This window comes from Lissotriton vulgaris, chromosome 2_1 (genome assembly GCF_964263255.1).
Source record: "Lissotriton vulgaris chromosome 2_1, aLisVul1.2, whole genome shotgun sequence".
Classification (NCBI taxonomy): domain Eukaryota; kingdom Metazoa; phylum Chordata; class Amphibia; order Caudata; family Salamandridae; genus Lissotriton; species Lissotriton vulgaris.
Genome location: NC_141687.1, coordinates 1345436216 through 1345462146, shown reverse-complemented (window position 1 = coordinate 1345462146; position 25931 = coordinate 1345436216).

The following is a 25931-nucleotide window of genomic DNA, read 5'->3' as shown; positions in this document are numbered from 1 at the left end:
TTTCTGAGGATAACGTCATGTTCGTTTAACGATTTGGCAAAAATCAAGATGTCATCAAGGTACGCCTGCACACCCGCTATACCTTGAAACAACACATCCATCAGCTTCTGGAAAACGCTTCCAGCAGACGCTAACCCAAAAGGGAGGCGAAGGAATTTGAAAGCTCCGAAAGGAGTAATAAAAGAGGTAAGCTCTTGGGATTCCTTCGCTAAAGACACCTGATGGTACGCTGACCTCAGATCGATCAAAGAAAACCATTTAGCGTCGCCTATGTTAGCCAGAAGCTCGTGGATTCTTGGTAGCGGGTGACAGTCAACGATAATGTTCTTATTTAATGAGCGTAAATCCGCACATAATCTAATTTCCCCTGTCTTTTTGCGGGCGACTACAATTGGTGCGACCCATTGAGAAGAATTGATGGGGGAAATGATACCTTGTTTACACAAATCATCCAACATTATTTTTAATTCAGATCTGACGCTCAGTGGAACAGCTCTAACTTTATGAGCTATTGGTTGAGCTCCGGGTATCAGTCTGATCTTGTGTTCAAATCCTTTGACACTCCCTACCATTTCCTTGAACACTGGTTTAAATTCTGACATAATTTCTTGTACTTTTGTGTTATGATCGTCAATTACAGCAACAGGTAAATCAGTTTTAAAAGTAGGTAATTTCCCAACTTTGATGGGGTTCTCATCACCGGGAACTAAATAAAGACCCATCCTGGCTAAGTCTTTCCAGCCTACGATGTCTTTACCTTTTTCTGCTACATAAATTTTAGTGACGGTCTCCCTCCCCAAGCATTGGACTAATCCTTCAAAATACCCTAGCATGTTAATATTCTTCTCGCCAAATGCTAGTGGATTAACATCAGATTCAATCAGTTCGACTCTTTTGTCCCATTTTTCGTAAAAAGTTGAATCTCTAAGAATAGTGTATGGAGAGCCTGAGTCTGCCATGACTTGAAGATGCACATTATCAATAATAGCTGCACATAGTGGACCCTTAATAGAATCAATGTCACCATTTGAATCAAGAGTTACGATAATGTTCTTAAAAGATTCAGCACATGCATCAAAGTCTACCATATTAACATTTGGAGGCTTCTTCGCGAATCTGCAAACCCCCTGAAAATGTCCAATTTTTTTACAAATAGAACACCGCTTCTTGAGGGCAGGGCAATTCGGAGCGTTCCCTATGTGATCTTTTGAACCGCACCTATAACAAAAATATGTTTTTTTCTTTTGGGTACATTTATTGGATTGAACTCTGTTTTTATTAGCAATGGCACACAGAGTTTCTCCTTCATCAGAGTCATAACAGTCTATAGCATTAACCCCTTGTTTGGGTTGATCCATTACAACTTTGCTGGTTAAGGTAGAACGTTCAATGCTAAGGGCAAGGTCTATGACTTCAGTTAAAGATGGATTCTTGCATCCCAGGATTCTCTGTTTAATCTTCCTTGAAGCGCAATTAAATACGAACTGGTCTCTAATAAATTTATCAGGAGAAGGTTCGAAATTGCAAGTGATTGCTAAAACTCTGAGTGCAGCGATGTACTCTTCCACCTTCTCGTCCTCCTTTTGCTTCCTGGCATAGAAGTTGTGTCTCTCTAACATAATGTTAGGTTCATCACAAAATTGTTTTTTTAACCTTGCGATGGCTTCAATGTAAACGTTCCAAAGGTTATCCCCACTTTCATCTTGTGAAATGGGTGGTGCTATAGGAACAATACTTTTAAAAATTCGTTGACCAGCTTGCCCTAAACAACCAAAGAGGATAGCGAACTTTCTTTTGTCAGAATAATCAGCAGCATCAATAGCCACTAAATGGTTCTCAAATAACCCAAACCACTCAGACCAAATTATGTCTGGAGTGCCAGGTTTGTCTAAGAAAGGTGGAGGTTGAGTAATCTGATGCCACTGGTTATTAGCCATGTTGAATGCCAATGTAGAAGTAAAAGGTTATAACTAATTGGAATCATACACATCTAAACATTACCAAATGTGTCGGTTTTAAAATGAGGATATGCAATTTAAATAAACAAGTAGATTAAAGTTTTAAATACGACTGTAACGTTGTAAATATGCTGATTCCGAAATGAAAAGCGTGCGTATCGCTGTGATACGCGGTGCACAACCCTGTGATTAATTGTTGAAAGCGTGCGTGTCGCTGAAGTAATACAATGGTTAAATGTCAAGTCAACAATAACGTGCGTATCGTTGATGGTGACACGCGATGTGTTTAAACAAAATTAAACCAATAAATCTCAAAGGCGTTGTAAGTCGAAAGCGTGCGTGTCGCTGGAGTGACACGCAATGTTTTCGATCACAACGTGCGTATCGCTGAAGATGCGCTCATCAAAGAAACACTTTCAAATAACACAGTACCTTGTCGTGTCTTCAGTCTTCACCGATACCTCAATAAAGTTGTTGAATGAAGAAACATCCAATGAGGTTGATCGAGTAGAAGATGATTGTAACCGCCCAATAGGAGTCGCTGAAGGAAGAAATTTAGAAAGGCAACTCCGCTGATTGGAAAAGCGGTAGCTTCATCCGACCAATGACATTGCTCGAAATTGACGAGGTGCTGAATCCGGAAAAGATCAGCGTGGGTGGGGTGGAGTCTCCCGATCGTCGCCAAAATATGTAATAAATGAAGAGGAAGCAGTAGGTTCCGGTAAGGAAGTTTATTCTTTAAGATGATGACTCCACCCGTCATGGACGTCTGGTCTCCGTGAAGCCGGTGGTTACAATGGCAAACGGAAAGACTCAGCCGTCCATGCGCGAGGGAAGCAATTTGAAACACAACACGGTAAACACGGGCCGTGGCTCGTGGATACATATTTCGAAAGTAAACAACACTAGTCTCAGGCTTTGGCTCGTGAGGTGGACAGAAGTCAGGCCCACGAGCCAAACCCACGTGAAAGCGGCAATGCGAGCAAAGCCCACCATTACACTTATTGAGTCACTTGTGCTGTATCTCGAACTCTGACCTCATAAAGAGTGCAGAGGGGTTGTGTTAGTAATAAATACATATATATTTGATATGTACCTTGTGTGGTGTCCTTTAATTTGGTATTCAAGGGGTTATTATTGGTAAAACAATTGGCTTCACATGCTCTCTGAAGTATTAGCCTAAGACTGCTTTGTCCATGCTACCACTAGGATAGCTGGTCTATAAGGTTGACTTTAAAACCATCACCATAAGCGTTGTTTGGACTGATACAGGGTGCCCACTAGAATAGTGGACATCACATATCAGGCCAACTTCTCACACTCTCTTCAACCTCTTCATTGAACCACTCACCCTCATCCTCAAACAAGCAGGAATAAATTACCACCTTTATGCAGATGACACACAACTTTACTATAAGATTTAATCCCACTCCGATATCCTTCACCTAAATGACACCCTGACCAAGATCCAATCTTGGTTCCACCATAATCATCTCAAAATCAACCCTATTAAACTGAAATCATTCTCTTCGTGCCTAAAATCAACCCACTTCCCATGCAAGGCTGGATCTCTGACCTTAATGCTCTCAACTGCTCTCTCACCACTTCTAATTCAGTTAAGTCTCTAGGTATCACCATTGATAATAACCTTGCCCTCACCTCCCACATAAAAACCTCAGCCAAAGGAGCACTCTTCACTCTCTGTCATCTCAAAAAAATTAGGCCCTTCATCCCGGCTGATGACTTTAAAACTGTTGTCTAATCGCTGGTCCTGTTGAGAATCGACTACGGCAACGTTATCCTCACTAGAACACCTAAAGTCCACCTTGCTCCACTCAAATCTGTGCTCAACCTAGCTGCTAGACTTATCTCCGACTACAAACATTTCAAACACATCTCCCCAGCCCTGAAAACCCTCAAATGACTACCCATCAAAGGCAGATCCACCTATAAGATTGCATGTATCACACACAAAGCCCTTCACCAAAACACCCCACGTTACCTCTCAGATAAACGCCACAAAGCAGGCTGCACACAACCGACGAGGAACACTAACACCCACATTCTTATCCCCCCCTGTTAAAGAAGAAAGGCACCCAAGCTCGCTCCTTCTCCAGTAACACTCCCTCCATCTGGAACTCTCTGCCTAAAGACCTATGCTGTAACCCCTCCTACTTCAACTTCAAAAAAGAGCTCAAATTGTTACTCCTCAACAAACACTGGGGTCCTTAATTCCTACCTCTGACACTGTTCTCACGTGCTGCGACCCCATCGACCACTACTGCCCTCCAATTCTATCCCCTCCACTTTCTCCCACCAAACACCCCTCCCACACGCTACTCTTCCCCTATCCTCCCCCCTGCTCTCTATATCTACATATGACTCCTAGCCCTACGCACAACCTCCCACTGATTTACTACTCCTGCTACTCTACCTAACTTCTACTCTCTTCTTCCCCCTCCTTATCTCTTCTCTCTCACCCTCACCCACCCACCCTAACCTAAGTTTTCACTACCCATGTTAGCTTAATATTGTTGTTTTGTAAATAGCTTTCATATTTTATCTGCTTTCTTTGTTATATTGGCTCTTGTTTTGTTCAAATGTGTTTGAATACTGTATCTCCTCACATTCCTGTAAAGTGCTTCGATACCCCTGGGTCTAGCCAGCGCGATAGAAAACCTTTAAAATAAATCTGCAGCAATGTGGAAGTTCGAGAGTGGTTAAAATCCAAATCTGTTGTAGATGACCAATTGTGTAAATTCTCCAGAAGAAATCGCAGCATTCGTTTTCGAGTACCACCAAAAAGGTTTCAAGATTATATATGTGATTAGTTGATGTGTTTCTTTAAAAAAATATGTTTTATTTGCTAGTTGTGTTTTAATGAAAGAGGATTTATGTTATATCCTATGTACTTAATAGGTTGTAATGTTTAGATCTATTCTCCTGGCAACCGGATCTTAGGAACTGCAACTTTCTGTCACTAGAATCCGGACTGTGGAATCTAAGGACAGTGGTGGACCTTGCTTCAGAAGGAACGGCTGCTGGGGGTTCCTGCTCTTATACTCAATAAAGCCCTTTCCTTAAAGAAGATAACTGTGATTGCCTTTCCTTAAAAGAAACACACATTTAAGACACCATATCTTCCAGGATCGACGGCAGGGTGGCTGTGATAAAAGACGCATGGTATAGACTGGGGCTCCCTTTGTTCCATAAGAAGAGATATAAGCCCTGATTGCATCACTCACTGAAGCCCTCTAGAGGTTATGGGGTGAAGCTGTGCAGAAGCAGTTTGTTGGCTGATATTTTCCTCCCTTTTCTTCTTCTTTTGTCTCTTCATGGGATGCCATGTGTCTGAATTCAGTTTTTTCCTTCCCATCACTGGAGTAGGATGAGGAGGTATCTGATATGACCTTGTTGAGTATGAACCACTCATCAAATTGGATTAATCATAAGTTTATTTGGAGAAAAGGAAGCACCACCAGCTACACATCCTGCAGCACCGGTCAGCGCACAACAACTGACTTAACCGTATGTCCACAGCTGAACGGCCCGATGACAGATCGTGCCGTGGCATGAGACATACACATTTGAATGATAACAAACAATAGATTGCACAAGAATTAGCACGTGAGAAGGCGCGTGTAAACATAACACACCTTCCTCCCTTAAAAAACAAAACAAATAAATGAGAAGAAATAAAAAAACACAAAAAAAGTTCAAATACAATTTCATATTAAGTTTCCAATTTTCCTTTGACATAAACAATAAAATCAGACATCCACTTAGGCTTTCTTGTTGTTCTTTTCTGAAAGATGACATCATTATTATTAGCAGGCTGAAAATTTAAATTTTGACTATTGTTCCATCTTCATCACGAATTGCATTACCATCCAAATCATCATCTAAATAAGAATAATCTGAATGGTTCAAGTTAAAAGTCTTGTTATAAATCGTTTTATCAGCTTTAAGAAGAGCAATCCTACTGAGATTCCATATTTTATTATCCGACAACCTTACTGAATTTTTCAAAACTTCCATGACCTCAAAAGGACCCATAAACAAACTTTCTCCCTTTTTAACCTTCCATGTTTTTTTTACTTTAACCATCATGCCAACTTCCACTTTCGGATCAACTTTAGAGCCAAATTTCCCATGAAAGTATTACTTATTAATAATATGAGTATGAGCAAGATTTTCTTTAACTTTCTCCAAATCTACACTGGAAGAGGTGGATTTAACTAACCATGACGGATTCACCCTAGTTCTAGGAAGTCTTCCCCTCATGATTTCAAACGGAGAACATCCAGTCATGGAATTCACAGTGGTTCTATACATCCATACTTTCTTAAGAACTTCCAATTCCCATTTCGTGCCTTCATTTCCAACTGATTGTATTGCACCTTTGAGAACTCTATTAAATCTTTCTATAACCCCATTTCCACTGGGATTATATAGAGAAGTAGTGGAATGTATTATTATTCCCAATCTTGCAAAGTAATCTTTAGCCTTGTTAGAATTGAATTGTACCCCATTGTCAGTTATGAGTCTAACAGGTAAACTCTCTTCAGTAAAAACTCTATCTAAGAAACACAATACAGAGTCAGTGTCTATTTTCTCAACAACCTTGATGACTGGCCATTTTGAAAAAATATCAATAGCTGCAATGATATACTTTGAGCCACAACCAATGGGACCCATAATGTCCATAGCAATGGTCTCCCACGGATTGTCTGGAATAATGTGCTCACCCATGTTGGGTTTAAGCGTAGTCAAAGACTTGTCAGAATTTGCACAAATAACACAATCCCTGACTATACGTTCAATAAACAAGTCCATGCCTGGCCACCAAAATAAATTCTTAACCTGCTGTTTAGTCCTGACAATACCACTATGGCCCTCATGACCTTGTAAAACTGGAGCTTGTCTCCTACGCCGACGATACACAACTCCTGATCTCCCTGTCCCAATCCCCCTCCTTGGAGGCCGACAACTTCAAATCCTGTATGTGCAAGCTGGCCATATGGATGAATGAGCACTGTCTCAAATTAAACGGGACGAAAACAGAGGTGCTCATTATAGGGGGAAATAACACCAATTGGACCAAGGACTGGTGGCCTACATGTCTGGGACCAATACCTACCCCCAGTCAGGAGGCCAAAAATTTAGGTGTCTGGATTGACAACAAACTCTCGTATGACAGTCATGTTAGAAAAACTGTTGGAAAATGTTTTGGAGTTATGAAGACACTCAGCCGCACCATGGACCTACTCCCATTGAGTTCCAGGCGCACCATGACACAAGCTCTGATCACTTCCCGCATTGATTACGGGAGTGTGCTTTTGTTGGGCACTTCTGAAAAAAACATTAGAAAGTTGCAGGTCCTGCAAAACTCAGCGGCACGCCTTGTGCTCAGACTCCCGCGCAGAGCTCCATCTAAACCTTCCCTAGATGCTCTGCATTGGCTGCCCATTAGAAAGAGGCTAACTTTCAAGGCACTCCTCTGGTGCCATAGGATCATTCACCAGAGAGCACCCTCATATCTGTCCGACCTAGTTTCCCTTTATGAACCCTCCAGATCTCTACGTTCTAAGGGAACAGGCTTACTTAAAACCACACGCCCAAAAAAAGCCAGACTTGGAGGCAGATCCTTCCGCACTCTTGCGGCTAAGGAGTGGAACACCCTCCCCATGAACATTAGACAGGAAAAAAGCGAAACATCCTTTAGAAAACTTCTAAAAACTCATCTTTTCATCAGTTAATTTCTCTGATTGCTGCCTGTCTCTCTTCCGCCCAAGTAATACTCTCTCCTAAGCGCGGGGACACGCCGGGAGGCGTCACCAGGCGCTCTATAAACTCCTATAATAATAATAATAAATAATAAAAACTATGGTATTTCTTACACCATTTGGTGGAACAATACGTTCACCTCTCTTGATGATATTGTCATCACATGAAAGTTCAGATCTCACTTCCCAAAAACTCTTAAGCTCTGAACTGATATACTTCCTATCAGGCCAAACACCAGTAATGCAGTCTGCAACATTTCTCAAAATCTCATCTTCCTCAAATTTATTTCGCCATAGAGTTTGATCAATTGACATAGGCCCTTCATCATGAACCATGGCAATCTGAAAATCATCCCACTCATTATACAGATCATCCTGAATGGGTAAAGGCATCCTAGACAAGAAATCTGCAGAAACATTGTCTTTCCCTGGTACATATTGTATATCATAAATAAAATCCTGTAAACGCATAGACATACTTGCAATGCGAGCAGAAGCTCTCAACATGCCCTCAGTAGTAATTAAGCGTACCAAAGGTTTATGGTGACTTCTCAATAGACACTCCTTACCCCATACAAACACCCTAAAGTGCTCCAGTGCCCACACACATGCTAAGGTTTCCCTCTCAATCGTGGAATACTTCTCTTCAGAAGGAGTGAGAGCTCTGGAAGCATGCGCAATAATGAGTTCTTTACCACTTTTAGTTCTTTGTGCAAGTACCGCACCTAGCCCTTTTGAGCTTGCATCCGTGGTGATGATATTTTGCAAAGAAGGATCAAAACAAGAAAGGGCAGTAGCAGAACATATTGCACCTTTCACATCATTAAATTCTTTTTCACACTCCTCTGACCACAAAAAGGTAACCCTGTTCTTGATCAGCTGTCTAATGTTAAATGTTCTACAAGAAAAATTTGGTACATATTTAGCGTATAACTCAACTAACCCTAAAAATGACCTCACATCATCTTTAGACTGGGGATGCGGTGCAGACTTAATGGCTTCCAAAAGATCAGATTAAGGTTTAATTCCCTCTTCACATAATTCATGGCCTAAATAATTTATTGAATGAACACCAAACTTACATTTTTCATGCTTGATGGTAAGACCATGTAGATTAAGTGCATTCAAGACATTCTCTAAAGCAGAAATGTGTTTTTCTTTGCTGTCACTGAATACTAAAATATCGTCCTGAAAACAAACAGCTTCTTTACAATTCTCTAAAATGTCTTGCATTACCCTTTGAAAAATGGCAGCTGCCGACACCAACCCAAAAGGCATCCTGTTAAATCTGAAACACCCAAATGGAGTGATAAATGTAGTGAGATCTTTACTTTTTTCATGTAATTCTATCTGGTGGTAGGCAGCTGACAAGTCTATGGTTGAGAAGAACTTTGACCCACCAACAGATGATAGCAATTCTGAAATACGGGGAAGAGGAAATTGATCTTTAACAATATTATTGTTAAGATGGCGAAGGTCAATGCAAAGTCTGACCTTGCCGTTGGCCCGTCTAGCAACCACAATGGGAGAAACCCATTCTGATTACTCAATTCTTTCTATTATACCCTCCTTGACTAAAGCATCCAACTCATTTTTTACTTCCCCTCGAACAGCAAAAGGAATATTCCGTGCTTTGTGTACTTTAGGACACGCATTTTCCTTCAAACGAATTTCATGTTTAAAACTAGTTAACTTCCCAATGTTTTTTTTAAAAACATTCGGAAATTTGTTTAACATCATTGCAGAACCATTTTGTTCATCTACCAACATTACAGGATTAGGACTGTTAGGGTTCAAGATGATATCAAGTTTTCCCTGATCAAACCAACTAAGAACTGAAGGACCTTTTTTGGAAATATAAAGCTTTGCAATACATTTTCCATTCTTGAACCTGAAAACTAACGTTCTGAATCCTAAGATAACTATTCTCCCACCTGAATATCCTTCCGGACTAATATCAGTCTTTTCTAAATGGCTACCTAATCTATTCACAAACGATTTTTTCCATACAGACTCACTTATAATTGAATATGGTGAACCTGAGTCAGCATACATGTTAATTTTAACACCCCCAATGACCATATCACACACTGTTTTTTTCTTTATGGTAGCGCTATCAATATTCAGAACCAATGTTTTAGATTCTTTAACATTCAAAACAAACAAACAATTGTTTGAGACATTTAAGTAAGCATCATCCTCACTGTTGTCACTTTGCTCAATGCATTTCACTTTTTGGTTGGTTTTACTCCTTTTGCATGCAGAGGTAAAATGCCCTACTAAACCACAATTAGAACACTTTTGTTTTAAACCAGGATAACTTTTGCTATTAGCTAAATGAGATTTGCTATTGCATCTATAACACTTCAGATTACCTTTAAGTTCTTCGGTATTACTTTTTGAGTTAAAGATTTGTTTTTTTTTAAAGAAATCCTTACTCTTATTGTCTGATTTTGAGTTAATCTTGGATACAATTTCTTTACTAACAGAAACATCTTTACCCTTGACTTGTTGTGCACTCCTACAAGAAAGTTCTGCCTTTCTCACAATAGCTATTACAAAATCTAAATTCTCATCTCCATTTATCCAAAGTCTCTCCTGGATGGTTTCATTACTTGAATGCATAACTACCTGATCTCTAATTAAATCTTCTTGCAAATTTCCAAATTTACAATCCAAGGCCAAAGTCTTAAGAGCAGACCCAAAATTTTCTACTGATTCTTCACTCAGTTGTTTTCTTTGGAAAAACTAATACCTTGAAATACCTATGCATACTTTCGGAGAACAATATTTATCAAAGTCATGCAATGCTTGGTCAAACACATTTAAATCACCACTGGCTTGTGACACAGGCAACTGATTGAAAGCTTTCAAACCCTCGGGTCCCAAGCAATGTAGAAAAATTCCTTTTTTTTCTGGAGGTTTCATTTTGCCATTTGCATCCAATGTCTCAATGTAATTTAAAAAATAAGCTTTCCACTCTATCCATGGCATGCATGGAGAACTGCCTGCAGCCCAATAGCTTTGAGGTGGAGAAAGCTTGTAACCTTGTGCACACATAATGGTAAATAAAAAAGATGTATAACCTTATTTAAAATAAAATATATACACACCTTGTTCAGAAAGAAATTCTTTAGCCTTGCATACACTAAAATTACTTAACTATAACTTGGTACTTGTAAAATATTATAAATACTCTAAATTTACTGTAAATAAATATTAAATATGCTCAAAATATATATAGCTTCCAGTCGTTGTGTCACAAAATCCCAACTGTTTCTTGCTGATGAATAGATGAACTCTGGGTAATCTACTGACAAGTAAAAATTGTTGAAACAAAAGCTTTTCAGTGTATGGCCAATCGGCGTCAATGGTTTTAGTTACTTCATTGGTTTCTATGTAAAAAAAAATGAAGTCTCAACGAATGGCCAATCAGCATAGGCAAGTTTAGTCACTTCGATAGTTTCTATGATGAGTGCAGGTGAGTAGCGTCCATTCACGAAGACGAGCTACGATCCTCGCACGCAAGCAAAGGCTCGAAGTACACCAAGACGTCACAGGGAAAGGAAACGCTCGTAAGGTTTAGAATTTCCGCAGCCTCAAGTGTTGTTTTTCAAACAAAATGATGAATTTAGTAATTAATGAAGTATTTTCCTTAGAAGAAACTCCTCACCAAGTATAAAGTTAACTTATCTTTTATCCAGGGGTAATCTTTAAATAGAAACCCTTAAAAAGCTTTATGAGTTGACTTACAAGTATTTCTTGCCTTGAGTTAACACAGCGGAAACCCGTGTAGGAATCTCCAAGTTCGTAGGTTATCACAACGGAAACCCGTGTAGGAATTTCCAAGTCCGTAGGTCCGCGAAATAGATTCTTCGGCGCTCGTCAAAAGATCGAGTTTTTTTTTTGAAAAAAAACTTTAAAATAGCCAGCAAAGTGCTTCCTTAAGATGATCCGTCCCTCGTCGCCAAATTGTTGAGTATGAACCACTCATCAAATTGGATTAATCATAAGTTTATTTGGAGAAAAGGAAGCACCACCAGCTACACATCCTGCAGCACCGGTCAGTGCACAACAACTGACTTAACCGTATGTCCACAGCTGAACGGCCCGATGACAGATCGTGCCGTGGAATGAGACAAACACATTTGAATGATAACAAACAATAGTTTGCACGAGAATTAGCACGTGAGAAGGCGCGTGTAAACATAACAGACCTCCACTCCCAGGGGCAAATATGTACAGCTTTATGTACACTATGGGCCATTGGAAGATGATTTGTTCAATCCCATTTTGGGTACGTGGCAACAGTTTCAAGTTCATCGTCAACCCAGTGTGTCAGGGAACTATGAAGCCTGGGACCCTCTGTTGAGTAAATGGAATGATCATGAAAAAGCAGATTTGTCTAAGTTCCTTAGTAAAATGTATCCCCTGGGCAAGGGTGGGCAGGTCCTTCTTATTGCATTTAGTCTAAAAGCTAGCCAGTCTGACTGGATGCCCCTTTGTGCTGATTGAAGAGGTCTTTCAGGCTGATCCAATAGATAGGTTGGTTAAGGGTGCCCTCAAGAACAGCTATTCTGGCTTGAATCTGCTCACTAGAAAGAATCTATACTGTACATTCCTCTCTGTTCTTGGACCAAGATTGCCGACCTGTGGCAGTTGTGCCACTGTCTGGAAGGATTATGCTGGCTTGCTGGCTGGCATGGGGCTCATGGCTAAGTTTCTGTGTGACACCACTCATGGCATCTCCCTTTGCTATGTGTTTTATGAGGGAGCTCTGTGTCAGATTCTTCTTCATATTTGGAATACCGACAGTGCCCAGAAATATGGGTTTCCTACTAATACTACTTTTGGGACTCATCTGACAGAGACCTGTTTGGGTGGAATGTCTGATTTGATTTGCCCTTAAGATTCAGAAGCACAATCATGTTTTCAAATGCCAGCCTAAGCCAAGAAAACGTTCCCACCTCCCTTCTTGCTGGCAACATCCTAGATGCTTCCATGTCCTAGCAGATTCGGGTTGGTACCAGCCATCTTCTTTTCGTGTCCATGGGGGAACAGCAATCTTCCTCTGCTTATACCAAAACCAAGCAGTGGCCATGTCTATGTAGCTTTACTACCTCAGGTTTGACTGGTGAGACATCTTTCCTTCCTCTATCACATCTGGGGAGAGTATCACAGAAGTATGGGGCGTTGATATGATATATTTGGATGCTGAATGGACTTTGTGGCAGATCCCCTAAGATTCTGAAGTTGTTCCCACAGCCTGGGACCCTGCTTGGCGAGTTAGGCCTAATCATGAATCATAAGGGTCTACACTGCTTTATCAAGAAAATGCACTACAAAATATATAGCATGTAATGGTTCATTCCACTGCTTTCTCAGTGGAATGGCTGATAGCTGTTGATCTTAAGAATGCCCATCTACATCTCCCTGTGCATCTATATAAACCAGTGACATTTGATAATCTAGTTGCGGGGATGTAACTGGCAGTTGTCCTTCAGCCTGACAGCTTCCTGAATCTATTCACCAAAGTGTTTCCTACATTAGTGGCTCTTGTCTGTGGTTAAAGGATCCATCTACACCCTTAACTGGATGGGAGCCTGGTTCACTCCCCTTCTACTAATGTGGGCACATCCAGGGTTTGACATGGTTTGCTGCAATATGGGTTCCTTGTCAATGACAAAACGTACTGCCTTACACCGATTTAGGATCTGGCGTATATTGAGCTGTAATTTCAGTTGTTGCAAGGATATGATTTTAATCTAAATAAAGAAGATTGCAATAATATTAGACTTCGAGTCTTTAATAAAATCCAGATTTTCTGGTCAACAAAGTTGGGGAAAATCTACATTTTCATTCCATCCTGAGGGCAACCAGACTCTGGTGTCACCTGACTCGTGATTCAGGGCAACTTTTTCAGCATGAAGAACCATGATCAAGCATCTCCTTCTTCCTTTCAACATTTTCACACTAGTCTCCAGAAGCTCCTAGGACAATCTACACTTGTGGGTATGTCGCTTGGCACAAAATAGGTCCAGATTCTTTTAACTATTATGTATTTCTAGGGTACTTCTTGCAAAAAATCGAGTAAGGTGTTCCCCTGCCTCTCCAGCACTTCTGGTACTTACTACAGATGCTAGCTAGCTAGGATAGGGTTTAACACAGGGTTTTCTGTCAGTACAGTGGTGGCACCCTGTATAATTCTCTCACTCCTCTACCTGGTATGAATAGGAAAAGTGCTATGGGGTCTCTTTTGGTTTGCTCCAATCCTACTGTGTCAATTGGTCATCATCCACACTGACAACACAATAGCAAAGTCATATGTGAAGAAAATGTGCAGTGGTCTCTCTGGTTGTGATTTTTCTGGCAGGTTGGATTGGTAGTTGAGCAGAGAACCACCTGGGAACCTAATTAGTTGCTCATATTCAGGGGTAAACAATGTAAGGGAAGATCACCTTACCAGGTTGTTCTTCGATCCCACAACTTCATCCTAGTTTGCTTCATCTTTACCAATGTGTACACATGTTTTGAGTCTCGATTGAACATGGGGTCAGATACACTATTCTAACTCCAGTCTAACAAATATTTGCAAAGTTCATACATTGAGTGAAAGATAGGGAGTGGGTTTGGTTTAATAATCCAACTCCAATTTAACGACAATTGGGAAAAGTACATACATTGGTGAGGGCAAATTTTCTTTTTCAAATTCAGTATAGTAAACATTGTGAAAAGTGCATATGTAATGGGTGGGTTGGTGGGGCTATTCACTACCCCAATCCTAGTCTTAAAAACATTTAAGAAAAAGCATACTTTGGTAGAGGGGTCAGATTTACAATTCTGACTCTAATGTTACAGACGTTAAGGAAAGAATATGTATGTGCAGCGTTAAATTCAATATACACAAATGATATGATTTACCTTAAAACAAAAACATAATAAAGAATATTTCATTTTTTTAAAGACATTTCTTTTTCCAACACTATAAATTAATGAACATTGTCATAAAAATAATGATAGTACATTTAAAATAATTAAATTACAATTGTATTAAAATTAGTAGTACACCTCTACCTCACCTAAAAAGTGCACAAACATTAAAACAAATCTCTTTATCATAAAATAATTGGTTACCCAAAAATTATTTCAATGTAAAAAGCTAAATAAAAAACAAACTATCAAAATATTACACAACCCATTAAAACATTAAAATAGTTTCTAAAATAGTATATAAAATAATACTTATCAATTAAAATGTATAAAAGCAATGCAAATAACTACTTACTATTAAATATTGAACATAATCAATACATTAATCAAGTAATATCAACTATTAAATATTTTATTTTAATTAATACCAACACAATAGGCATGGCTGCCTTCTGGCACAGGCGCTTACCACAAGTTCACTCAATCCCTCCTGGGTACCTCATTACCAAGATGCCCTCTGTGCATGGCACTGGAAGCACATTCCTGGTTTAAGCCCCACTGTGGGGGCTGGAGGCCTTGGGTTTGAGAGGGGGGTGTCTGATTCAGACATGTAAAGTCTGCACACTGAGCTCTTGAGAGAGTTCCTGTGCCTGACCCTAACACATGGTGATGCCCATAAATACCAGCTCAGGACACCAATGAGCACCTGCCAGGCCCTCCTTGGGCTCAGCTGGTCCCTGGGACCTCTCAAGCCTGCCCCACGGTGCTTGGGTTATTGTGATGCTGGTGCCCCCTGACCCATCAACACCGTAGACATTTTACAAACTCTGTGCCCTGTGTTGTCAGAAACAACCATGAAGTGTGACTGTGCGCACCAGCCTCTGACAGGGCTTCCAACAGGGCAGTGTCGAACCTCATCCTATGGCTAGTGACTTCAGAAGCCAACATAGACACCAGGGGCCCCAAAGGCCATAGGGCCTTGCGTTTGTGCCCTGGGGCCCTCCTAAGGCTTGTGTGTGCCCTGTGCACCCCAGGTCCAGGCGAACGATGCAGGCTCGTGGGCATGTGCCATCTCCGCCAAGGATTCAGTAGGCAAGAGATGGTGAAGTTACAGTCTGCAGCATAGCTCCACTGGCGGTCACTAACCACAATAATCATGATTGCCCGTCATCAGCAGTGCCATGCACCAGGGCAGTACTGGGCAGAGTGGCACGCTAGTCGGCCTGCCTCTCAAAGTGCCACAAGGCCCACCTCTCGCTGGCATTGGGTGATGGTGATGAATGGTCCCCTGGCTGCCCGCAGCCGGTCCCTCTGTCCACAGGGTTCTAGATTTAGGACCAGGAGGGGGCAAGTCTTAGTTAATTCCCTCCCCCTTACCAGTTTCACTCATTCCGCATCTGATGCCAGAGGGTGTTGGGTGAAGCAAGCTTAAAACATTCCTTTTCATGCAATGGGCGAAGTGCATAAAGAAAGTATGGGATCTGTGATGCTGCGCACCAGTAGGGGGTGGGATCAAAGGCCTAGCTAAAAAATCTAAATAGTCAGTAACTTTTCTTTGGTCTTTCACCTTCAGGTAACTACATATACAATAATGCACAGCCTAAATGAAAAATAAACGCAAATTAATTTAATCAGTATGAAATGTACTATTGTACATTATGAAACTTCTATTAGTTAATGCACTGCAGCTGTCTGTGTCTGTAACTATAGAACCACAGAATTGAATCCTGGTTGGTGCAGTGAAGAACAGTGACGTTTGTATGTTTAGTGCTACGAGGTCCCAGTCTGGGACAGAAAGCACTGTGAATATGTAAGCAATTATTATAAACTTGCATTTACACACAGTAGAAAATAGGCTGCTATAAAACGTGCAAAAATGTTTAAGATTAAAAAAAGGGGTTCCAAAATATAGATTTGATTAATAGCCAGACCGTATAAAGAGCTATTTTGTTTTATAACTGTTCTTTAAAAGCACACACTTCACTGGTCAGCTGGTAAATCCCTTGCAATACCACTCAAAGTGCCAGATGTACGATCATTGAATTTTGAGACTTGCAAATTGCCACAAATTGTGAGTCAGAATTTGCGAGTTTAAAAATTCAATGTACAGCAGTGTTCCAGACACTGCTTGCGATTCTCAATGGGGTCTCAAATTGCATGCCTCATGAATATTAATGAGGCTGTCGCAATTTGTGACCCCATTGGGAATGGCTAGCACTCCCAGGGATGGTGGTCTGCTGGGGTCAGCAGACCACCATGTCTGGGACTGCTTTATCGATAAAGCAGTTTATTTTTTTTAAATGCTGCCCATTTTCCTTAAAGGAAAACAGGATGCATTTAAAAAAGAAAAATGAAACTTTTCAGTTTTTAGTCCCTAGGACCACTGCCTGCCCTTAAAAAATATTTGCGCACCCATTCACAAAGGGGAAGGGGTCCCCTGGGGACCCTTTCTCGTTTGCAAAATGCTTTACCACCTACTTGAAGTAGGTGGTAAACTGCAAGTTTTTTGTGACTGCAAAACACATACATGGCATTTGCACTCACTATTAGGTAGGGACGCCCTTGGCACGCCCCTTCCTAATAGTGAGTCGCTAACCCTATTTTGAGAGTCACTAATAAATTAGCATCTCGCAAAATAGAATTAGTACATTGTGCATCCGTTTTTTTTGTTGTTGCAAGCGGGACAAATGTTCCTTTGCACCCGCAAAAAACGGTCTTACATCTGGCCAAAAACAATATATTTGTGTCATCAGGGATTCCATCAATTAAAGCCAATACTGGCTTTCAAGCACCCTTTACATTGGAAGAGTAACCAGTTGTACACATTTACATTTCTTTCAGGCAGCAGCGCCCTGGCAAGAAGGTTTGTTTAGCGGTCTGCCCCTCCCTCGGTTTCACGGCACAGGAGGCTCCCTGCCTTTGGCTCCATCTAAAGCATTTCAACTCTAGAAATTAACCGTCCTGGGACAGTTGCATTTTCATACAAAAATGAAGGGAACTGTTTTCCTAAATTGAAAAAGGATGGGCACATCATGCCCCTCTGATCCTGCCCACTTCGACCACTGCTTTCATTAAGCTTTAGCAGATAAATAATAGCGGGTTCAGGCCCAAAATCCGAACAGAATGATAAAGTCTAACCTGAAGGCAGGATTCCTTTATTCTTTGCACTCCCAGGACATTTTAAAAGAGAAGAGAATTACTACAACGTCGTGCACTACACAGAAAGTAGCTGCTGGGAGCACTGTAGCACATCGTAGCTCTTGTGCAAACCTTGCAAGTCCCCAATCTCAAAATAGTGCAAACAATATTCAGAGGCAAAAGACTCCAAAGGTGTCTCTAGTAATTTGCATTTATTTCAAGTTGTATAATTTAGGGATTAAAGAAACTATTTCACTCAGATTGAGCACAGGATACATTTTGTCTCAAACAAAATGTGAAAATGATAAATAATAATGTACTTCAAATGAATTTTTCGGTCTAGTTTCAATACTCAAAGGGAGATAAAGAGAAAGCTGTTAAGGCACCACCCCTCCCCCCCCCCCCCCCCCCGTTAACACATATATACAAAGCTAATATCTCGGCGAAAAAATCTTCTTTTCTTTAAACCAATGAAAAAAAAGTTTTCCAGCAGGGGATAGAAAATTCTGGAATAGTTGCTTTATCCACAGCTTATCGTGGCATGCTTTATCATAGCCAATTTAGCACACCAGAGTAGGTCTATGCCACTCTGGTAGACTCAACCTATGAAGGGAGTTCTTAGATAAGTGTTTTACTGGAATAGAGCAGAGATCTGGATAATAGTATCTGAAGGTTGTACCAAAAGAATGTTTCCTTTATTTGGTGGGGAACCTTCAATACTCACTGTTTGCCCATTGCTGGCCTGGCTGTGGACCCTCTTTGGTTTGCCCACTGCTGGCCAGGTGGCGGTCCTTCTGCTGTTTACACACTGCTGGCCAGCCTGTGGATACTCTGCAGTTTACCCACTGCTGGGATGGCTGTCGCCTCTCTGTGGTTTGTCGACTGCTGGACAAGCTCTGCTCACTGCGGGCTGTGGGTACTCTGCGGTTTACTCACTGCTGGGGATCCTATGCAGTTTACCCACTGCATGCTGTGGACCACCGTCTGGGGTTTACCCACTGCTTGCTGTGGACCCTCTGGAGCTTGCCCACTGCTGGCCAGGGTGTGGATCCTTGGCAGTTTGCCCACTGCTGGCCAGGCAGTTGACCCTCTGTGGTTTAACTACTGCTGGTCAGGCTGTGGACCCACAGTGGTTTACTCACTACTGGCCAGGCTGTTCACCCTCTGGGGTTTATCCACTGCTGGCCAGGCTGTGAACCCACAGTGGTTTACTCAAGTTTGGCCAGGTTTTTCACCCTCTGGGGTTTACCGACTGCTAGCCAGGCTGGGGACCCTCTGAGATTTGCCTACTGCTGATCAGGCTGTGGACCCTCTGGGGTTTGCCCACTGCTGGCTGTGGACCCTCTGGGGTTTGCCCACTACTGGCTATGGACCTTCTGGGGTTTGCCCACTGCTGGCCTGGCTGTCCATCCTTTGATGTTTACCCACTGCTGGCCAGGCTGTTTACTTTGCCCCCTGGTGGCCAGGCTGTGGACCCTCTGGGGTTTGCCCACTGCTGACCAGGCTGTGAAACCTATGCAGTATACCCACTGCTGGCCAAGCTGTGGATCCTTTGTGGTTTACCCACTGCTGGCCAAGCTGTGGATCCTTTGTGGTTTACCCACTGCTGGCCAAGCTGTGGACCCTCTGTGGTTCTGTGGTTTACCCACTGCTAGCCAAGCGGTCTCCCCTCTGGAGTTTGCCTGCTGATGGCCAGGCTGTGGACCCTCTGCCGTTTACCCACTGCTGGCCAGAGTGTGGATCCTCTGCAGTTTACTCACTACTGCAAGGGCTGTGGATCCTCTGTGGTTTACCCACTGTTGTGACGGCTGTGGTTCCTCTGTGGTTTTGGGTTGTGTTCTCTTCTCACTCAGTGTGTAGTACTGATACTGAAACAAGCCTCTCACCCACAGCCCTCCCTCCCCACCTCGGATCCTGCTGATGCAGGGTAACGCACATTGTACCACATCAGCACCTTGCACCAGCTCGTGTGGGGCCTGCCAGAGATCGGAAAGGGTGGTCAGGAGTGTGCAGACCCTGGTGCACACCACTCCACTCAAGTAAATTCTGAAAGATTCACTCACTGTTGTAAAGGGGTGTATGTACGTATGTATCTTTATATTTATTACTTTACTTCAAATCCAGCATCTCCAATGCACTATTCTATATCTCACACAATACCTCTCTCAATATATCCTCTACCTCCACTCTCTCACTCATCTCAAATCTCATTCTACTCCTCTCTCAAATGCACTGCCATATTTCTCACCCAATACATTTCTTAATATATCCTCTACCTCCACTCTCTGACTCATCCCAAACCCCATTCTACTAATATGAACCCCAAAATAACCCTTTTCTAGACTCTTCCCTCTTCTACCCGTACTTGCATCATCTCAAACCTCTTTTACTCTTCAGATCTCCCACACAAGCCTCTCTACACCCTTCCTTCTGACGCTCCCGCCCCTTCTACTCATCGTAAACCTCTTCCTGCTGCTATGATCTCTAAATAAACCCTTTCTAGACCCTTCACTCTTCTATGCCTCCACTATACTTTTCAATCCAACTAACAGACTCACATGCCTGTTGCTCAAATTATGTTCATATTTCCCTATACTAATTCTTTATGGGTTTAGAAGGAGTGTGCTACTCACTGAAAAATGCTTTGACGCCTCATCTTGACTACCTAGTACTACTTAAATGCAAACCCTTCCCTCTTCTGTCCCTCCACTCTCCTTTTTCAATCCAAATAACAGGCTCACTTGTCCACCGCTCAAGTTAATTTGCGACTTGCTACTTGCCGATAAGCATTTTGATGCCTCTTTTGGGGTAGTAAGCGCTATATAAAGGCAATTACAATAAAATACAACATATCGCTGAACCCAAACTTAAATTTTAATACAGAAATGAATCTACACTTAAACAAATAAAGTATATGAAATAATCAACAAATTAAACAATTAACATTAAGTAATATGTCTCTGGCCTTCGGCTCAACCCGGCGAAATCCACTCTGGTTCCCCTCCACCCGTCCCGTGCCTGCTTCGATTGGCTAACAACCATTCCGCTGCGTAGGCAGTCCTTCAAATACCAGGGATCTGGATCACCCTGCTTCCAGAACTTTTATGGGCCCTCAACATTACGACCCTGGTTACCAAGGCCAAGGCGGACCTCAAGCAATGGCAATCCCTTCCTCTTAATCCCCTTGGCAGAAGTGCCCTTTTTAAAATGATGGTTCTCCCCCGCTTTTTATATATTTTACAAAATATAACCTTTCACCTCCGGGGAGTTGGTTTCGTGAGATTGATGGCTTCCTCACCCGGTTTTTATGGAAAGGCGGGAGACCACAAATGTCCCCGGCTCATTGCCGCATACCTCCTTATGACGGGGGCATGGGTGTGACCAATCTTCACCTTTACTATCTGGCAACAAGACTCATCGTTGTTCATGACTGGTTCGCCGGCGGCTGGTCCGATCCGGCATACCAGGTTGAGCTCCGATCGATGGACTTTACACAGCTACAAGCCTACTTGTATGGGGCCCCCATAACACAAGTCCTCTCCCCCATCCCTAGGACAGTCCTATTGGCTTGGCGCATTGCCCGGCGCCACACGAAATGGGATGGGAAACTTACCCAACATGCACCCCTGTGGCTTGGTACTTGGCTGCGGGAGGCCTCAACTCTCCGGGACTTCCGTCGGTGGGACCACATTGGGATCTCGCTTTTTGGGGACATCTGGGTTGGGGACCACATCAGAACCTTCACAGATTTGCAGCAGCGCTACTCCCTCCATGCCTCTCAATTTTACAAATATCTACAACTTAGGCATGCCCTTAAGGCGCACATTCCGTCTCATATCTCCCTCCCTGAATTTAGTCCCCTCGAAGCCCAAGGGATGATGGGGAACCTAGGTAGAGGGGGGGGTGTCATGGATTTACCGCTCCCTAGTGAGCAATGGCCCCACAACCCTAGATTCACTGTGTGCCCGCTGGGAGGGTTAGCTGGGCCCCTTAGAGGATGCGGACTGGAGAGACACTCTCATAGCCCCCAAGTCCTTGACGACCTCCTCCAAACTGCATCTAATCCAACTCTATTATTTACATACGGCATACCCAACCCCTGCACGTCCATACAGAGCCCGACTGCGGCCCTCCCCGACCTGTACACGATGCAATCACGCTTGTGCTGATTTTTACCACATGATCTGGCAATGCGCTGTCCTTGCATAGTTCTGGGCGGCTGTGGAACTAGAACTTACACAGACCCTGGGATGGACGGTTCCCAACGACCCATTACGTCTGATTCTAGGTGTGTTTGATGGCCTGGATGGCTCTCGGGCCGACAAGCACTTCTTTGGGACTCCAATGGCGGTGGCGAAACGTGACATTGCGGCACTCTGGTCTGAGGCCAAGTCCCCTACTGTACGGAGGTGGAGACGGGGGGTAGATTGGTGCGGAACTCAAGAGGCTGTCTTGAACTATTCGGAAAGATTTGGGGTAAATGGTTCAATCTATTGTCCTGAGAGGTGTGAGGTTATGTATCATGATAATCTTGCACAAGACTCTATTCTTATGAATGATTACAGGTCTCTGTCATCTTCTTTGCGGTTGTATACTATCCAGACACTGTGCTTGATTTTGCTGCCAATGTAAAGTTTTGGATTGTTTTAAAAATCAATAAACTTGATTATCAAAAAAAAAAGAAAAACATTAAGTAATATATAGTTAATAAAAAACTCTACCCACCCAATCCCCTAATAAACCCCACAACCCTGTCTTGTAATAAATAATTAAACGAATAAACAAAAAGTAAAAACAAAAAAAATATTCAACAATTTATTACATTAACGGTAATTGATAGATATTTTATTCAAACCATAACACTCCAATGAACCCAGCAATCAGTGACGGCTTCTCCGCAATGGCGGAGGCGCATCTCCCCACGGCCTGTCTCACAGCCAGCAAATGTAAATTAAATCGATGCTTTTGCATCATTTTAATTAACATTTGCCTGCTCTTAGCTAGCAGTGTTGGGATGGGCAGTCCGAGGAATGGGATGGGGAGGAGGAGCGCCAGTGCACTCCACTCCCTAAGTGCACATATATGTTTTGTCCGGCCATCTAAGGCTGGCCAAAACACACATGCGCACTTAGTTCTTCGTGGTCTGAGCAGGGCGTCTCTTCAGCCTGCTCAGGCCATTCCTCGCTTTGCTCTGCAGCGCGGGGATTGGACAGGAAGTCTGTCCCAGGGGCTGCTGGGACCAGCGGGCAGAAAAAGGAGATGGCGGGGCGACGCAATGCTGGAGCGGCCAACAGCAAAAGGTACATTTTATTTCTTTTAGATTGTGTATTGTGCCCGCCGCTGCCAACAATCCAAAATAAAATTTAATTGAATTAAGACGATTATTTTTACTTTTAAAAATAAGTAACAATGAACATGTAAGACATAATTAACAAATGAATTAACATTATTAATTTTTTTTTAAACACTACCCACTCCATCCCCCAATAAACCCAACAGCCCGAAAAAAATACAAATAAAAGTAATGCCTATTTTTGGAAAATTACAATTTTACATTGACACACAGGGGCCAATTTCGATGTGGCTAGAAAAGGCTCCGACCTTTGGTCAGAGCCGTTTTGACCGCATCAAAATAGCCCATTCGTATTCCGTTCATTTTGATGGGCTTAGTCAGAAAGGAATCCGAACCAGATTTCTGAATGGCCTCCAACAGGCTCGGAGATCCCGGCTGCCTTTCTGAAATCCTCCACCAATCCCTCGGGCAGAGGATTCCCGCAGCTGTTTTGTGCCGGCCTTTCCGACACAGAAAGGCTGTGGGAATACTACTTTGGGGGCCCCCGGCAGGGCACCCATGGGTGAAAGGCCTCCGAATAGCAGCCTAGAGGGCACCTATGGTGCCCCCTGTTGATCACTGAACCCAGTGGCCAATGTTGCAGGAATGAACTGCAGCTCTGCTCTTTACAATGAGAGCAGGGGCGGCTGATGACATTTGAAAGTGGTGGGGTGTAAAATGAATGTCATACTGCAACGCAGCGAGCGAGCGTAGCGACCATGCCCGAACAACCTAAGTGGGGTTCAGGTGGACAAATGGTGCATTTTCAAGCAAATTTGAGAAAGCAGGAAGGTTAATAAAACAATTGTGAAAGTGCAGTTATTACATAAATAAAGAGATGTCATATAACACCCCATAATCCAGCAGGGTATTGATACAAGACAGATAAGACAAAAAAAAGTGTGGTCCTGGACCAGGAAGACATACATGTTTCGTTGGTAAGAAGTCAAAAGATTAGTCAAATTGAAAACCTGAAATGCAATACACAATCCAACAATTTCCAAGTACATCTCATCTATGTTCAACAAGCCATGTTTTACCCATGATTGGCTTTGCTCCCACACAGAGAGTGTGCCTAGAGACAGGCCAAGCTAACAGCAGCCAGCCTGGGCTTCCAACACACCAGAACACGTACAATGAAGACAGCTTCTGTGCAAGCTTCATGTAAACACACAGAGCGATACTACATGCTTTACTCACAATTGCAGAGCAGGAAGATAGGCCTCAGCGCTCTGAGCTTCCTAACACACATGCACGCAACACAAAAGTGCAGCACTGAGACCAGCCGGGCATGTGACACAGATATAGCAATGAGAGCAATAGTACAAGCTTCACTCACAATCACAAGTATAAGTCGAGAGTGAAATACAGAAATGGAGAGGATGGAAATGAAGTATGAGATATGCACATGGAGGGACTTCAGAAGGATGTGTGGAGAGAAAAGGCATGAGTGACTAATGCAGAGAGGGAATATAGTGTTGTGAAGGAGACTGAAAGAATTAAAGACTTATTAAGCACGTTTTTACCCAGCAATGGATTTCCTGGTGCTAAGAGTGGTAACTCTTTTATCTGATATTTGGTCAAAATCAGTGCCAACAAGCATGGGTAAAGTCCATACGTCTGTTTATTGAAGCCCATTGATGTGTGTGTGTGTGTGTGTGTGTGTGTGTGTGTGTGTGTGTGTGTGTGTGTGTGTGTGTGTGTGTGTGTGTGTGTGTGTGTGTGTGTGTGTGTGTGTGTGTGTGTGTGTGTGTGTGTGTGTGTGTGTGTGTGTGTGTGTGTGTGTGTGTGTGTGTGTGTGTGTGTGTGTGTGTGTGTGTGTGTGTGTGTGTGTGTGTGTGTGTGTGTGTGTGTGTGTGTGTGTGTGTGTGTGTGTGTGTGTGTGTGTGTGTGTGTGTGTGTGTGTGTGTGTGTGTGTGTGTGTGTGTGTGTGTGTGTGTGTGTGTGTGTGTGTGTGTGTGTGTGTGTGTGTGTGTGTGTGTGTGTGTGTGTGTGTGTGTGTGTGTGTGTGTGTGCAGTGTTTGTAGATACATTAACAAAACACAGAGGTACCAAAATACTGGTCAGATGGCTAGCTGTGTCAAGCACTGGTTTCTAATTTACAAGATTTAGGTAAGCTTATAATTACATAAGCCGTACCTCTAATATATGATATAATCACCTATGCTTGCCTGGCCATGTCACATCTCTTTTAGAGACCACCTCCCTCCACGGAAAAATTCTCACCCCACTGAAAACACTGAATAGCTCGGAAATGTTTGCCTAAGAGCAAAGTAAACTATAAATGAGTCTAGTGAATTTGCAATAAACCTGGCTTTCTAAAAGATATAATGCAGCGGTAACTGCAGAGTTTCAAGAGAAGTGTGGCTCACTGGTTAGAGCAGGCAGACCCTGAAGCAGAGGTCAGACCCGGGACCAGGGTTCAATTCCCGACGCGGCAGGGTCTTGAGCTCAAATGTCCACGGACTCGATAATTCTCGCTTCGGTGCCTGACCTAATCATGGGTTCACACTCTGCAACTCTGGGCATTAAGCTTGCTTAATCTCCACAACGGCCCCCGCGGCGAGATGCCTGGCTTTCACCTTGGGGATGCCCTGTAGGGGCTATCTCACAGGGAAAAACCAGGATGGGTTCCCAAGGCAATCGCTTAGAGACCTCTGGGTGATAAGCGCTATATAAATCCAATATACAATACAAACTGCTTTTCTGCAAAGAAGCATTGTAAAAGTAATTACCCATGCACTTCTGCATCTAACTCTACCTTTTCTTATACCTTCGTTGGTCTTG